Source organism: Eretmochelys imbricata, chromosome 1, assembly GCF_965152235.1.
Source record: "Eretmochelys imbricata isolate rEreImb1 chromosome 1, rEreImb1.hap1, whole genome shotgun sequence".
Classification (NCBI taxonomy): Eukaryota; Metazoa; Chordata; order Testudines; family Cheloniidae; genus Eretmochelys; species Eretmochelys imbricata.
In genome coordinates this window covers 295,100,824-295,116,104 of record NC_135572.1, presented here as the reverse complement: position 1 = coordinate 295,116,104, position 15,281 = coordinate 295,100,824, and the positions used below count along the sequence as shown (strand labels likewise).

At 43.5% G+C, this 15,281-nt stretch overlaps 1 long non-coding RNA gene across 1 annotated transcript; it reads right to left on the bottom strand.

The window, feature by feature from the left end:
- Positions 1-2,698: 2,698 nt before the first annotated feature.
- LOC144259497 (uncharacterized) lies at positions 2,699-13,511 on the bottom strand. Its single transcript, XR_013344845.1, has 3 exons — positions 13,388-13,511; positions 12,323-12,409; positions 2,699-2,733 (listed from the first exon to the last, which is right to left on the bottom strand). It is a non-coding gene; the product is annotated as an uncharacterized LOC144259497 (long non-coding RNA).
- Between the last annotated feature and the right edge of the window lie 1,770 nt (positions 13,512-15,281).

Here is a 15,281-nt window from a genome sequence, read left to right as displayed (position 1 = left end):
GTAACGCATTCCAGTGTTTCACCACCCTCCTAGTGAAAAAGTTTTTCCTAATATCCAACCTAAACCTCCCCCACTGCAACTTGAGACCATTACTCCTTGTCCTGTCATCTTCTACCACTGAGAATAGTCTAGAACCATCCTCTTTGGAACCACCTCTCAGGTAGTTGAAAGCAACTATCAAATCCCCCCTCATTCTTCTCTTCTGCAGACTAAACAATCCCAGTTCCCTCAGCCTCTCCTCATAAGTTGTGTTCCAGAACCCTAATCATTTTTGTTGCCCTTCGCTGGACTCTCTCCAATTTTTCCACATCCTTCTTGTAGTGTGGGGCCCAAAACTGGACACAGTACTCCAGATGAAGCCTCACCAATGTCGAATAGAGGGGGACGATCACGTCCCTCGATCTGCTGGCTATGCCCCTACTTATATATCCCAAAATGCCATTGGCCTTCTTGGCAACAAGGGCACACTGCTGACTCATATCCAGCTTCTCGTCCACTGTCACCCCTAGGTCCTTTTCCGCAGAACTGCTGCCTAGCCATTCGGTCCCTAGTCTGTAGCGGTGCACTGGATTCTTCCGTCCTAAGTGCAGGACCCTGCACTTATCCTTGTTGAACCTCATCAGATTTCTTTTGGCCCAATCCTCCAATTATTATTGTTCATTCTTACAGTAATCCTGGATGCCAACATGGCTGTCAGAATAGCCTAATTTAACCAATAAAAGAATAACCACCTTCCCTAAACACTTTTCCCATTAACTCAGCTCATAAAGAAACAAATCCTGCTCCCCTTCCCATCCAGGGTCAGGGAAAGCCCTAAATGCAGTAGAACAGCCTTAGTTCTGCCATGCAGGGGCAGACTCTCAAGAGGTCAAGCCTGCATGGGGAGGAGTGTACGTCAGTCTATTGATTGCAGTAATAACTGTACTGGTGCTCTGTGCTACATAAAGTTCAGTCCATCCTCCCACTGAACCCAAAGATCCCTTACACAAGGCCAGTTTACTCAGGCTCTGAGCTCTAAAATGTGAATATTTGACTCTACAGTAAGAGCCAAACAGCCATAACTCAGTCATGGGAACCTCTTCATCCTTCTGCTTCCTGCATATTTCCCCTCTAATTCTGCCCAGGGCAGGTACCAGCTCTCACATTCCAGGAGCAAAGTAAGATTTTTTTTTTTCATTTCAATTTTGGCAGAGAATAGCCATGCCCTTTCTACTTGCCTGTCCATGAAGCTCTGTTTTACCTCCCTTAAGCCCTTCCTCTTCATCTTTATCATAGAGCTAAGGTTTAGGGAAATGGAAAATTTCCCCCTGGGTTTTTGTATTGGACTGTCACCAGTACCTACCCTCAGGCCCAGATGTATGCAAAATTAAATTAATAAGCTTGTATTGAGATGGATATACCAAGTGTTCAACAGTTATGGCCTGTTTATAAACTTTTGTAAAGGAAGTGTAATTTGGGGGCCCGGGGATGGCTTACCTGGACTTGACTGAAATATACTTTTCATCCTTTCACTTTTTAAAATCTAAGTGTATTCTTTGGGTAAAGATAGTTAGATAATATAGGCAACATCCTCAGTGGCTGTAAATTAACAGCAGCTTTATGATCCTGTATATACATACATTAGAGATGAGCCCAAGGTGCAAAGTGGATCAAGAGTCAAACTTTCCCAACACTTGAGAGTGTTCATATCTGTGGTTACGGATTTGAGGTGGTTATAGAAAACTTATGCCTGGCAGTTATTTGGGCCTTGTATTCCACTGTCACTCCCTTTCCGACTCACTATAAAGAGAAATTGTGGTTTGCATATGTTTCACTACCCTTTACACATACGTGTTATCAAGCCAAAAAATTGTAAAGTATCCATTAACTTGGGGGTATACTGCATCTCAATTTTGTGTACCCAGTTTGAGACACATGGGCCCAATTTTTACAGGTATTGAACATCCACAGTTCCCAATGTCTTCAACTGAACTTCTGAAAAAAAGGTCCAGTGACTCCAACTGGAACACATCAAACCACTGATCACTTTAAAAAAATGGTTTACCTCTTCTCTAGCTGCATTGACCTTAAACTGAACACTTAGCTTTAGCTCAGAGTTATAGAACGCTCAGCTGGTATCAGATTCTATTTGACTACTGGCAACTTTGGTTCTTGGATATATGTAAATGGGAAATGTTTCTATCTGTTCCAAATGCATTTTCAAATTTCATTTTTCCTCAGAATATTAGTGGGTGCTACTCCTGGTGCCTCAGAAGTATTTTTGCTCACTTTTATTGTTATATACCATTTATTTAGGTTGTCACAGGATGTTGTTTGTCTGTTTGGTGTAGTGTGATTAAGAAGGCCTAAAATCAGCGGAAAGACAAAGAAATGTGCTCCAAATGTACACGGTGGGACAAATCTTCTGCCCAGTGCCTAACCTGAGTACTTGGGTTGAGCATTGAGGTGACTAGCAGGTGCAGGGGATGAAGGAATCTTCTTTCTATGGCTGCTACTGTAGCTTCCCACCATAGTCTCCACTTGGGTAGTGGAAACAGCTGCTGGATCTCTGTAATTATGGAGTTCTGACACCACTGGTTCACCGGCCTGCCTCCAAATCCTTGTATTTGGCACGGATGCAGAGAGTGCCCCCCATACACACACACACACAGAGCTAGGCTTTACATGCTGGAGGGGGTGTACACACCTTGCAGGGGCTGTCAGAATTCTGCCTCTCCAACATGTTCGCCCAGCCTGCGGAGAAGAGAGCAGGATTTGTTCCTTAGCACAGAAAAAGTTTAAGGTCTCAAACACAGTCTCCTGTCACAGCAAGACACTGAGATTATTCTGTTTCAGGTTGCAGGGCCATGTGACCCTGTTTCAACCAATAGCTATAATAGTTGCCATCATCTACTATTGACCATGTAGGACAAAAGCGCAAGGAGTTTTGTTTGCTCGATAATGACAAAACTAGTTATAGAGCAAATGTACCATACAAAGCAGGCTTAATAATTAAGCAATTGGACAGGATAGACAGCAAATGTCTACACGTTTTTTTACATGCCTCAGATTGCATTTGAAGACATATGGACAAAGATCAAGCAATTTTAACTAGAATATCAAAGAACTATTTGTGCATTTGAACCACCGCTGGGGATTTTTTCTGCACTCCTGTAGCATGATGGTGATACTCAGCCATAAATATTTCAAACACAAAACTGGCCTTGGGCTGAGACCTTGGGGTCTGTTCTCCCAAACGCTGTGTGCGTGTTACAAATGTGCAGGGTGGTGGAGCAAACCCCCTTGTCTGTCAGTAAGCCTGGAATTGATTTTCAAATGTGAGTTATAAACACCTGACAAATAGGATTGATGGTGAAATCGCTGACAGATTCTTAACTATATTGGTGCTAGGGTTCATCATCACTACAGTGCAGACAGTTGTTCATACTCAAATGAAGCTGCTTATGCCAGAGAAAAGAAGAGGAGAACTTGAGATTTCTGGAGATAATTTAAGGATCAATACTTGCTTTTTCAGATAGCACATAATTGATAGATTTTTTGGACTGTTCTGTAACTAAATAGCTCTGTTAGAACTTAAATATAATATTTTCAGTGCATTACTTTCAATGGAAAAAATCATACTAATAGAACATCAATTTTGAGATTTTAATCCCACAAAAGTCAGGGACATTCAGATGTAAGATTCCCATAGTAAATGTATTGCTAGCCCATTGTGCATATGTATTATCATAAGTGCTTTCCTTACACAGTAACATAACACCAAACAATGTGACCTGCTGTATGACAAATATTTATTTTATAGACAAGAGTTAAGTATGTGGAGGTTTGAAAGGTCTAATATGCCAACTGAAATAAATAAGACTGGGCAGGAATTATGACATCAGACATTCCCAGAAATTACTGGACACAGTAGTACATTTGTACACACCATTGGTCACTGAAAAGACAGTATGATTTGTCAAACTTGCTGAGGTCAATCAAGACTAGTATCCCCCCCATTAGCAATAGCCAATACATGTTGCTTCAGAGGTGAGTGGGGAGGAGTGGGCACCAAATATTGTCATATATATTTTATTTTTACTATTTCCAAAAGATATATTAGATATAATAATATGTTAGATAGATATAGATATAATCAGGGCTGGATTAACGCAGGGCTTTTGGGGCTGCAGCCCAGGGCCCTGGGCTAAAGGGGCCCTGGTACAGAAGGGCTCAGGCAGGCTGCCTGCCTGCATGCTGTGGCCCCATCCTGCTCCCAGAAGCGGCTGGCTGCTGGCACATCTCTGCGGCCCCTGGCATGGGGTGGGGGGGAGATGTGCTATTCCCCTCCTGCCCGGGGCACGCAGAGACGTTGTAAGCGCCTCCCAGCTGGAGCCTGCACCTCGCACCCCCTCCTGCACCCCAACCTCTGCCCCAGGTCAGAATCCTCTCCTGCACCAAACTCCATCCCAGAGCCCATACCCCGCACCTTCTTTTGCACCCCATCGCTCTGCCCCAGCCTGGAGCCCCCTCCTGCACCAAACTCCCCCCCCAGAAAGAAACTGCTGTTCTAAGGGAAGAAGTAGGCTATATTGAATTAACTTTACTATATTCTACATGTTTTAAGACTGAAATGTAACCACAGAACGGCTTTATGTTAATTAAAAGCCAAGTTTAGTATAGCATTAATAGCCCAGATGCCATAATTGTGGTCATTTTGTTTTAAATTAGGAAAAAGACTTGTATACAGGGGCCCCATAAAATCTAATAGCCCCGGGCCCACAGGAATATTAATTCAGACCTGGATATATTAGATATAGATTAATAGATATGATCCCTGCCCCAAGGAACTTCCTGTCCAATTTGAGACACAATATGATCACTTAAGGTTAACAAACAATATGAAGAGGTTGGGGGTGAAGAAGGACAAGGGCAGCAAGCATGTGGCTACTCAGTTTAGGCATGGGCATATCTTAATGTGCGCTTAGCCAACAGTATGTACAAGGTTTGGAATAAGAAAAGGAGTACCTGTGGCACCTTAGAGACTAACCAATTTATCTGAGCATAAGCTTTCGTGAGCTACAGCTCACTTCATCGGATGCATACTTATGCTCAAATAAATTGGTTAGTCTCTAAGGTGCCACAAGTACTCCTTTTCTTTTTGCGAATACAGACTAACACGGCTGTTACTCTGAAACCTGTCAAAGGTTTGGAATAGAAGTGTGAAGCGGGACTCCTTCAAGGCCTTTGCAGGCAATCAGTTGATTCCTTGAAGCGTGAAAATCCGTTATCCTTATTTTAACTTCTTCACATCAAATATTAAATAGATTGCATGGAAGTGACTGGCTTGTGCAGCATAGAGCCTAAATTCAAGGTGTAACTTGTATTTTATTATGCATCTCCGTCTCTTGGTAAATACAGCAGAGAGACGGTTACTTAAGAAAAAACATAACATATTCTTAGTACACAGCTACGCTTCTTATTAGATTAGATCTCTATTCGTCTACTGTTTTCTTGGAGAAGCAAAGGGCTGAAGGTTCAAGAAAAAGACAGCATTTTAATACAGTCTACTTGGTTTTTCTCGTAGGAGTCCTGGTCATAAAAGCTAATTAAATTATACTGATCTCTATATGCAAGAACCATTCTTTTTCTCACCCTCAGAAAAAAAATTGGAAATGATTCACAATACACAACTCTTTCTGAAATAATTAAGACACATCAGACTCTCCTGACACCTTTCTTTGTGAAGAATGGATTTGCTCAGTAGTTATTTAACCTTCTTGAGTAAGTGACATCCCTCTCCAGCTTTAGGAATATGCCCGATATGTTTATTTCAGCTCTTGCTTTGGAACTGATAGTAAGATCTGCATGGACAATTTACAATTCAAATCTCATTGATAATTCTCTAGAGAGGAAGTAAAGGAGAAATGAAGAAACCAACAGCACTATTTAAAATTATATGATAGGCTTAATACTTGATCATTATGCAGTCTTTTCACGTTATCTTTTATAATGGCCACTCTTTTCACATTAAGTTATTCTGCTTTGTGAGGGGTTTTGGCTTTTTTGTAGTTGTTCAACAGTATCTCAATCTTGATTATGCAAAGGACAATCCCACTATTTTTCCATCCTGACCTCTCATTATTTCCCCATATCTCTATAGATCAGGCCCACAAGCCGTTTTAAGCCAGCTGGGGAGCTTGCCCTGCTCCAGCACGCCAGCTGGGGTGCTGAGTTTGGGGCCGCACCACACGGCTCGGCCTTGTTCCAGCGCTGCAACTGGGGCGCAGGGTTGGGGGCAGCTCCCGGAAGCCATGGCATGGCCCCGTTCCGGCACTCTAGCCGGGGTGCAGGGTTGGGGGCTGCTCCATGCGGTTTCCGGAAGCCACAGCATGGCCCTGCTCCAGCTCCTATGCACTCCAGTGGCCCCCTCCAGTGCTCCAATGGGAGCTGCAGGGATGGTGCCTGCGGATGGGGAAGTGTGCAGAGCCACCTGGCCCCACCTCCGCGCAGGAGCCAGAGAAGGGACATGCCACTGCTTCCGGGAGCTGCTTGAGGTAAGTGCCACTAGGAACCTGCACCCCTGAGCCTCTCCCCATGCCCCAACCCCCTGCGCCACCCCTCATCCCCCTCCTGCTCTCCGAACCCCTCAATCCCAGCCCAGGGCACCCTCCTGCACCCCAAACCTTTCATCCCCAGCCCCACCCCAGAACCTGCACCCCCAGCCAGAACCTGCACCCCTTCCCGCACCTCTGCCCCAGCCCTGATCCCCCTCTCGCCCTCTGAACCCCTCAGTCCCATCCCAGAGCACCCTCCCTACATCCCAAACTCCTCATCCCCAGCCCCACCCTAGAGCCTGCACCCCCAACCAGAGCCCTCACCCCCTCCCACACCCGAACCCCAATTTTGTGAGTATTCATAGTCTGCCATACAATTTCTATTCCCAGATGTGGCCCTCAGGCCAAAAAGTTTGCCCACCTCTCCTATAGATGATTTAAGGCCAGATTTTCAAAGGTATTTAGGCACCTGAAAATGCATAGGTGCTTTTTAAAATCCCACTAGGTGCCTAGCTGCATCTTTCAGTGCCTAAATACCATTGGAAATCTGGCCCTAAGCAGCCCTTACACAAGCAAGGATCCCAAGGATGTCAATGGAATTTCGGCTGTATAAGAATTGCAGAATCAGGTTCCTCTAGAGCTGGAGTCAGTGTATTTCAACCAATGTCTTTAAAATAGGCTTCTACCACCAAGGAGCATTGTCCAAATGCCTTAATACTGTTGTTCAGAAAACAAATGGTAAGAATTAGCTCAGTTGGCAGCTGAGAGCTTCTGCATGCCTGCGTAGCCTTCCAGACCTCCCACCTTTTTGTTTTTCTGCAGATACGACAAATTGAGAAGTAGGACTTTTTCTTCCACTGGCTGAGGTGGTATGCTATTATCAATGGACAGGCTGCTGTAGTGAAGTGATACAGTTCAGTTTTGCCTTATATTGTTGATGCCCTGGTAAAACTCACTAAATAGCTGTCTTTCAGTCTCTGCTAGACTTTCCCTTCTTGTTGTACTATTTCTCTTTCTCTCTTTTTCTTTTTCCTTGGCCAGTAGATAACTGCGAGCATTTTAAGAACTATGAACAGGGCAACTACTTCTTCTAGTTTCCAACTCTGAACTAAATGGCAATAGAAACTACAAGCATGCATATAATTAAATTCCTTTCCCTATATCCCAGCCTCATCCATTCTTTCTCCTAACCCCAAGCATTTTTAAAAAAATATCCATGACCTGATTTTAAAGTACTACGCTTACTGTATTTGAAATAGCAACAGAAGTCCAGAAATAAGATAGCTTGACATACTTTTCATCCTCAAATAATGTGCATTTGAGACTTTGCTCAATGAAATGAATAAGTGTTTTTCTATTTAAGTGCATAGTCTGAGTTAAGTAGTGTATCTCAGAAAGAATTGTTTGAGAGGCTAGGATTAATTGCTGTGATCCACAGCAAGAGAAATAAGAAGTGTAATATGAATAATAAAGGGCTTAGAAAAGAAATGTATGAAGCAAATAAATTCCATGAGTAAAGGGTGACCAGACAGCAAGTGTGAAAAATCAGGATGGGAGTGGGAAATTATAGGAGCCTATATCAGAAAAAGACCCAAAAATCGGGACTGTCCCTATAAAATTGGGACATCAGGTCACCCTACTGAGTAACTGACCATAACAGCAAATCCATCTGAGACAATGTCCTCAATTCTGTGGCATTCTTGAGAAAAATTAGAATGAACTATCAAAGGAGGCATCAAATTAAAAAAAAATCGACCTGAACTAGAACTCTTCAAAACACAGTGAAAATTTTTCATGAAACAAATTGTCAACATTTCAATTTTTTTAAAAAAATGCTGACAATCTCTAATAGGAAACTCCATGACTGAGGTGGGAAGACTAGAGGAGGTATCATTGCTAATTTAACCAAACTATGAGAGGTACCATTATTGATCAGGTTAATGATGGATCACTACTTACATTTAAAACTATTTAGGGCCATATTGCACAAAGGGATCCACTTCAATAGATTAAGTCAATCATACCAAGGAAGACTTTAATTAACCCGTCGTCTTCCAAGAGCCAGTTTAGGATTCAAGGCATCTTATTATGATGTAAGGTATATTAAAGTTCTTGGTTGTTACTTTTGTTTGAGGAGGGGAACGTATTAGTAACAAAGCTGCATCTCTCTGTCAAACTCCAGAATGTGCAGTAGTATGCAGGCAGTCCAGATACAAGAGCTACTAGTTGAGGATCAGATTGCAAGAGAAAGAAAATATAATATAGCACACTGGAAAGTGAACCTGTGAAAGAGAAAGAATAACAGTTCCTATCAAAATGGGTCCCTCTTACACTGTTCTTAATGTGACCCCGTAGGACCTAGATCAAACTCTGAGTAATGTGGACTTCATGACATACTGTTTCTCCTTTTTGGCCTGAGCAGTTAGCTCTCTCCCATCGACTTAGCATGTCTTCACCAGACTCGCTAAATCGACACCGCTGCGTCAATCTCAGAGGTGCCAATTTAGCCAGTAGTGTAGATATGGTCTTAGAGTCCTGAAGGCTGTTTTGGTTAGAAAGAGAAATTGATGGAGTCAAGTATTTCTTTAATGCAAACTTGTTTATTTACAAAGAATGCACAAAGTCCTGTTTCTCTGAACACAGGAGGACTCAAACAGGAGATATTTCATTGCTCACAGTTCAAGCCTTTTTCAGCCAGGACTCAGCTCAAAAAGCTTTATCTAGGCTTCTTATTTCATTAATGTATTTGTTTTCCCCTCTGCTTTTTCTCACTGGAACAGGTACAGAGAAGGGCTACTAGGATGAGCCAAGGAATGGAAAACCTGTCTTAACTAAAAGAAGGCTGAGAGGAGATATGATTGCTCTCTATAAATATATCAGAGGGATAAATACCATGGAGGGAGAAGAATTATTTAAACTCAGTACCAAAGTGAATACAAGAACAAATGGATATAAACTGGTCATCAGGAAGTTTAGACTTGAAATTAGATGAAGGTTTCTAACCATCAGAGGAGTGAAGTTCTGGAACAGCCTTCCAAGGGAAGCAGTGGGAACAAACGACATATCTGGCTTCAAGACAAAGCTTGATAAGTTTATGGAGGAGATGATATGATGGATAGCCTAATTTTGGCAATTAATTGATCTTCGACTACTAGCGGTAGATATGCCCAATGGCCTGTGATGGGATGTTAGATGGGGTGGGATCTGAGTTACTACAGAGAATTCTTTCCTGGGTGTCTGGCTGGTGAGACTTGCCCACATGCTCAGGGTTTAGCTGATCTCCATATTTGGGGTCAGGAAGAAATTTTCCCCAAGGGCAGATTGGCAGAGGCCCTGGGCTTTTTTTCGCCTTCCTCTGCAGCATGGGGCATGGGTCACTTGCTGGAGGATTCTCTGCACCTTGAAGTCTTTAAACCACGATTTGAGGACTTCAATAGCTCAGACATAGGTTAGGGGTTTGTTACAGGAGTTGGTGGGTGAGATTCCATGGCCTGCGTTGTGCAGGAGGCAGGGCCGGTGCAACCACTAGGTGAACTAGGCGGTCGCCTAGGGCGCCAAGTGGTTGGGGGCGGCCAAAAGCGCGCTCCAGGGAGGCGGAGGAGCGGAGGTGAGCTGGAGCAGAGAAGCATGGGGAGGGCTGCCTGCACCAAGTAACGGGGGTGGGGGGGTGGCGCACCGGGGAACCACTCCTCGCCCCAGCTCACCTCTGCTCCACCTCCTCCTCTGAGTGCGCCACCCCGCTCTGCTTCTCTCCCTCCCAGGCTTGTGTGCCAAACAGCTGATTGGTGCCACAAGCCTGGGAGGCGGAAGAAGCGGCGGCGTGCTCGGGGAGGAGGCGGAGCAGAGGTGAGCTGGGGCGGGGAGTTGCCGCACGGGGCGCGCCTCACGGCAGAGGGGAGCTGCCACAGCTGGAGCGCTTCAAGGTGGAGGGGGGCGGTGGGGAGCTGCCGCAGGAGGGGCGCGTCAAGGCGGAGGGGGAGTGCGAGGTGGAAGTTTCGCCGAGGGCGCAAAACATCCTTGCACCGGCCCTGGCAGAAGGTCATACTAGATGATCATAATGATCCCTTCTGACCTTAAAGTCTATGATTCTATGATTCTCTAGGCTCTCTCAAGGCTATGCTCCCAGTATTTGTTCTGCTGTCTCCTTGGATTTCTGCTCCTTTTCTGCTTGTGTTTCTCACCTCTTTCCTCTCTGTCACACATATGCCATGCCAATACAATCAATCCCCTGCCCCTGAATTTATCAGATCACAGAGGAACCCCCTTGAGCCACATGGCTGACTCATATGGCAGTCTTGTATGTGGCTTTGTTTTGGGCAGAGACTCCTATTGTTTCAGCTATCTAGTCCATATAGGAGCTCAATTGCATGTTGCCTTTATTCTGGATGAAAGGTTGCTATTACACCCCTCAACTTCAACAAGACCTAATAAACACCCCGCCCCATGACAATACTATCCAACAGCAGAGTGGTAGAACAAGTGAGTGTTTCTCAGGGACTGTCTTCCTTGTGTCTAGTATCGTACCAAGCACCTCAGCACTTAACAAATAATAATATTTCAAGTTTGCGTGTGTAAAGGTGAACTTGTGCATACATGAAGAAAGAGAATTTTAGGTTGTAACTGGCCTACTGGACTGGAACAGCCTGATTTTACCAGTGTACTCTAACCCTCCATTTTAATTTTCATTTGTGAATCTAGTTTTGGTCTTGTCCCCTTCTGAAGGCCCCAAAGCAGTATCTAAAGTGCCTTTAGATTTTTAATCTAACATTTTTCTGTGGGTGACTAGATCAGTTGGGCCAATAAATATGGCTGACACATTTTAATTAAAATAGTTGCATGGATCAGTTATATCCTTGTTGGTAGATCGATGGTGTGGACAGAGATTCACAGCTTTCCTTATTAAAAATGTCTGAAACTGTTCATCAACACAGCTATTATTCAGAAGGTGAGACTCTATGCAGCCTCTTATCTTCTCAGTGAAGCGCTGCCACTTGTTTGTGTTTACGATACGGATGGTTAACCTAGATGACATTATTGTGGAATAGCTAATAACCAGCGTGGGCAATATGATTACAGTCTGTGACCATGGCAGAAGAGCTGTTCTCCTAACACAGTCCATTCTAGATTCATGGTGACTTTAGTGAAGACTCTGGGACACGTTTCCCCAGTCATTGCTTCCTTCCTCCCATCTATCCCCACCCACAATTCCATATCTCTGTCATTTCCTTCTTCAAAGAGGGGCCCCAGTTTCTGCAGCTGTTGACTTTGGTTCCCAAATGTGCTTCACAATCCTTTTGAATGGCTGCAGTGATACTTCGAAGGTGGTGCTAAGTCACAGCCAAGGGCTGTTGGGGATACTGAAACCTAAAGGCATCCATTGAACTAGACCAAAATAAAAATAGGGATGCTCTTTTGGTAGAAGGACTAGGGTACATGCTTTGAAGAACTATTGGAGCTGCTATAATTCCTATACTTAGATAATAATACATATATTATTATGATGTGGAAACTAGTATCTATCTCAGATACTTATATGGCCACCATCACCATAGTATATGAGCAGCACCTCATAGTCTTTAATGTAGTTATCCTTACAACTCTCCTGTGAGATAGGGTTGTTATCCCCATTTTACAGATGGGGAACTGAGGCTCTGAGAGGCTAAATGACCTGCCTAATATCAGACAGGAATAGAATAAATGTGCTTACAGCATCCCCTATGGTATGTGAGGGCCTCTACTGGCTGCTGCTCTCTGCTGTCCTGTATTTTGCCACTGAAGGAGCATACCTGATGAAGTAGCAGTCTACTGGCTTTCTCCATTGCTCCCCCAAACTTCTTCTGCCGATAACCATAAAGACTCTTTCCTCATTTGTCCTGCATGAATAAAATATAATCTAAGGTTAAATTGGGAGCTGAAGGATGAGTGGAGAGCAAAGAGATTTGACACAAACTAGACACAACGTTTTCCAAACAGGTCAGTCGGTTGGAATTTTGAAGGCCCAGAAGTTTTTTGCCTGGTACTGTCCTGAAGTCTTGCCTCTCCATTTCAGGAGACACAGAAATAACTTATTTCAGAGTAGCAGCCATGTTAGTCTGTATTTGCAAAAAGAAAAGGAGTACCTGTGGCACCTTAGAAACTAACAAATTTATTTGAGCATAAGCTTTCGTGAGCATATGCATCTGATGAAGTGAGCTGTAGCTCACAAAATCTTATGCTCGAATAAATTTGTTAGTCTCGAAGGTGCCACAAGTCCTCCTTTTCTTTTTGAGAAATAACTTATACAGCTCTCCATTTTCTTGGTTTATCTATGGGGACAGAACTAAATTCACTGTTAAACTGTCCAATTTCTTGATCCCACCCTCCAACTAGCCACAACCCTTTCTGGTGGATCGGTTTTTCCTTTTACCTACTGTCTAGTGAAAAGATATTTGAGGGATCTTCTGATTAGAACTGGTAGGGAATTTTTTGATAGGATCATTTTTTTTATTACAAACAGTGTAGATTTGGCAAAACCAAAACTTTTCAAGGAAATGCACCAGTTTTGATTGAATCTTCGTCAGGAAAGGTTTTTCAGGTCCAGGATGGAATTTTTGCTCGGAATGAGAAAGTACATACCTTCCCCAGAATAGCTCAGTGGAGAGGGCACTGGGTCATGGGAGTGGAAGAGCAGGTTCAAGTCCCTGCTCTGCCTGAGTCAGAGACTTGAACCTGGGTCTTCTATTTCCAGTGGTGCTCTGGCTATTCTGGGCTTGTCTCTCTCTGGTTTGAAAGGTCTCTGTTTCAGCTCAATGCAGAATGAGGAAAAAACCTGAAATCTCAAATGTTCCTGCGACAGAAAAAATGTTTCCTACCTTACTCTACTTCTCAGGATAGTAGAATTTTTCTCTGCATTTATCAATCAGCACTTATTTTGAATCCTTTAATTAGCCCTTTGACTTATTTCTACTCATTTTTATATAACTCCCAGTCCTCTTCCGTACAACAGTGTTTATAGTTGCTAGATACAGTGTCTGCTACTTGCTTCTATTATGCTTTTTTATATCTACTTAAGCACTTTTCCTGTGGTATCGTGGCTTCTGTTCCCCATTTCCTAGTTTAGACTAAACAAGGAGGAACTGTAATTGTTGAACCAACAGTTTCTTGATTATACCCGACTTGGGTGCTGCAGACTTAGCTACTTGCAAACTGTTGAAAGTTTTAGTGGAATTAGTGTAATTGTGGGTGCTTACTTCTAGTGAACTGTATAAAGTAAAAGTTGTTCAAGAAGCCATTATTATTGTGCAGCCTTCTGTCTTTAGTCAATTTTGCTCCACTTTCACTAGAATTTATTAAATCATTCATCTTTGTTCTGTGATTATTGGTTGCCAGAAGAGTAGAGTAGACACTAGGAAAGCTTGCAATAACCAGGTGAAAGAGAGGCTGTAATAGCCACTCTCCTGCTCCATGAATGCATAGCTTGATATCCAGAACCACAATCAACCATGAGGATAAAAGAGAGTATATGATAAGACATGTGCTTCATTCTTTCCTGTCTCTGATCTTTTAATTCCAATATTCCATTTCAAAGCAGTACTGGAATAAAAAACAATCACAACTGAGCAGTCATTAAAATCTGTTCTTTTTAGGACTTTTCTGGACTAAGCTGACCCTCTGACACTTCCATCTCCTAAGAATATTGTAACTATGGTAATGAGAATTGGCCTGCTAAACCCAGGGTTGTGAGTTCAATCCTTGAGGGGGCCATTTAGGGATCTGGGGTAAAAATTGGAGATTGGTCCTGCTTTGAGCAGTGGGTTGGACTAGATGACCTCCTGAGGTCCCTTCCAAACCTGATATTCTATTCTATGATTCTATGTAGACTGAACCAACATCGTGAATCAGAACACACTAGATTTCTGAGAAATTCCAGTTGGGGTATTAATTTTGTGGTTTGAGACAAGTACATGGAATATGTCTGTGGCTTTGATAAGCCATCTGAGTTTATTTGTGTTTAGCTTTTTTTAAATATTGCGTTATGTACATTATAGGTAATGTTGCCTCCTTTTCCCTTTCTTTAATTTCCTGTGGTGTGGCCATCAGGGACTGCCCATCACAGGCATGGTGAGATGAGATAGGTCACCAAGGAATTGTCTCAGGAGGTATGTTGGTAGTGTCAGCTGTCCTCTGTTGCCTCAAATAAAGGGTAACATCTGAGACTAACGTTTAACGTTTGTTACCACTCCAGACAACACTAGTATGGAGTTCTTAATAGACTATACATGTTTCTTTTAATGTATTTGGTTTAACTCAGTGGTTCTCAACCAGGTATTTGGGGTTCCTGGGGGCCGCAAGCAGGTTTCAGGAGGTCCACCAAGCAGGGCTGGCATTAGACTTGCTGAGGCCCAGGGCAGAAAGCTGAAGCCCCATCACATGGGGCTGAAACTTGGGGCCCCAAGCCCCGCCATCCAGGGCTGAAGCCGAAGCCTGAGCAACTTAGCTTTGCAGGGCCCCCTGTGGAATGGGGCCTGTCAAGGTTCCTCCCCCACTCTGAACTCTAGGGTACAGATGTGGGGACCTGCATGAAAAACCTCCTAAGCTTATCTTTACCAGCTTAGGTCAAAACTTCCCCAAGGTACAAAATATTCCACCCGTTGTCCTTGGATTGGCTGCTACCACCACCAAACTAATACTGGTTACTGGGGAAGAGCTGTTTGGACGCGTCTTTCCCCCCAAAATACTTCCCAAAACCTTGCACCCCACTTCCTG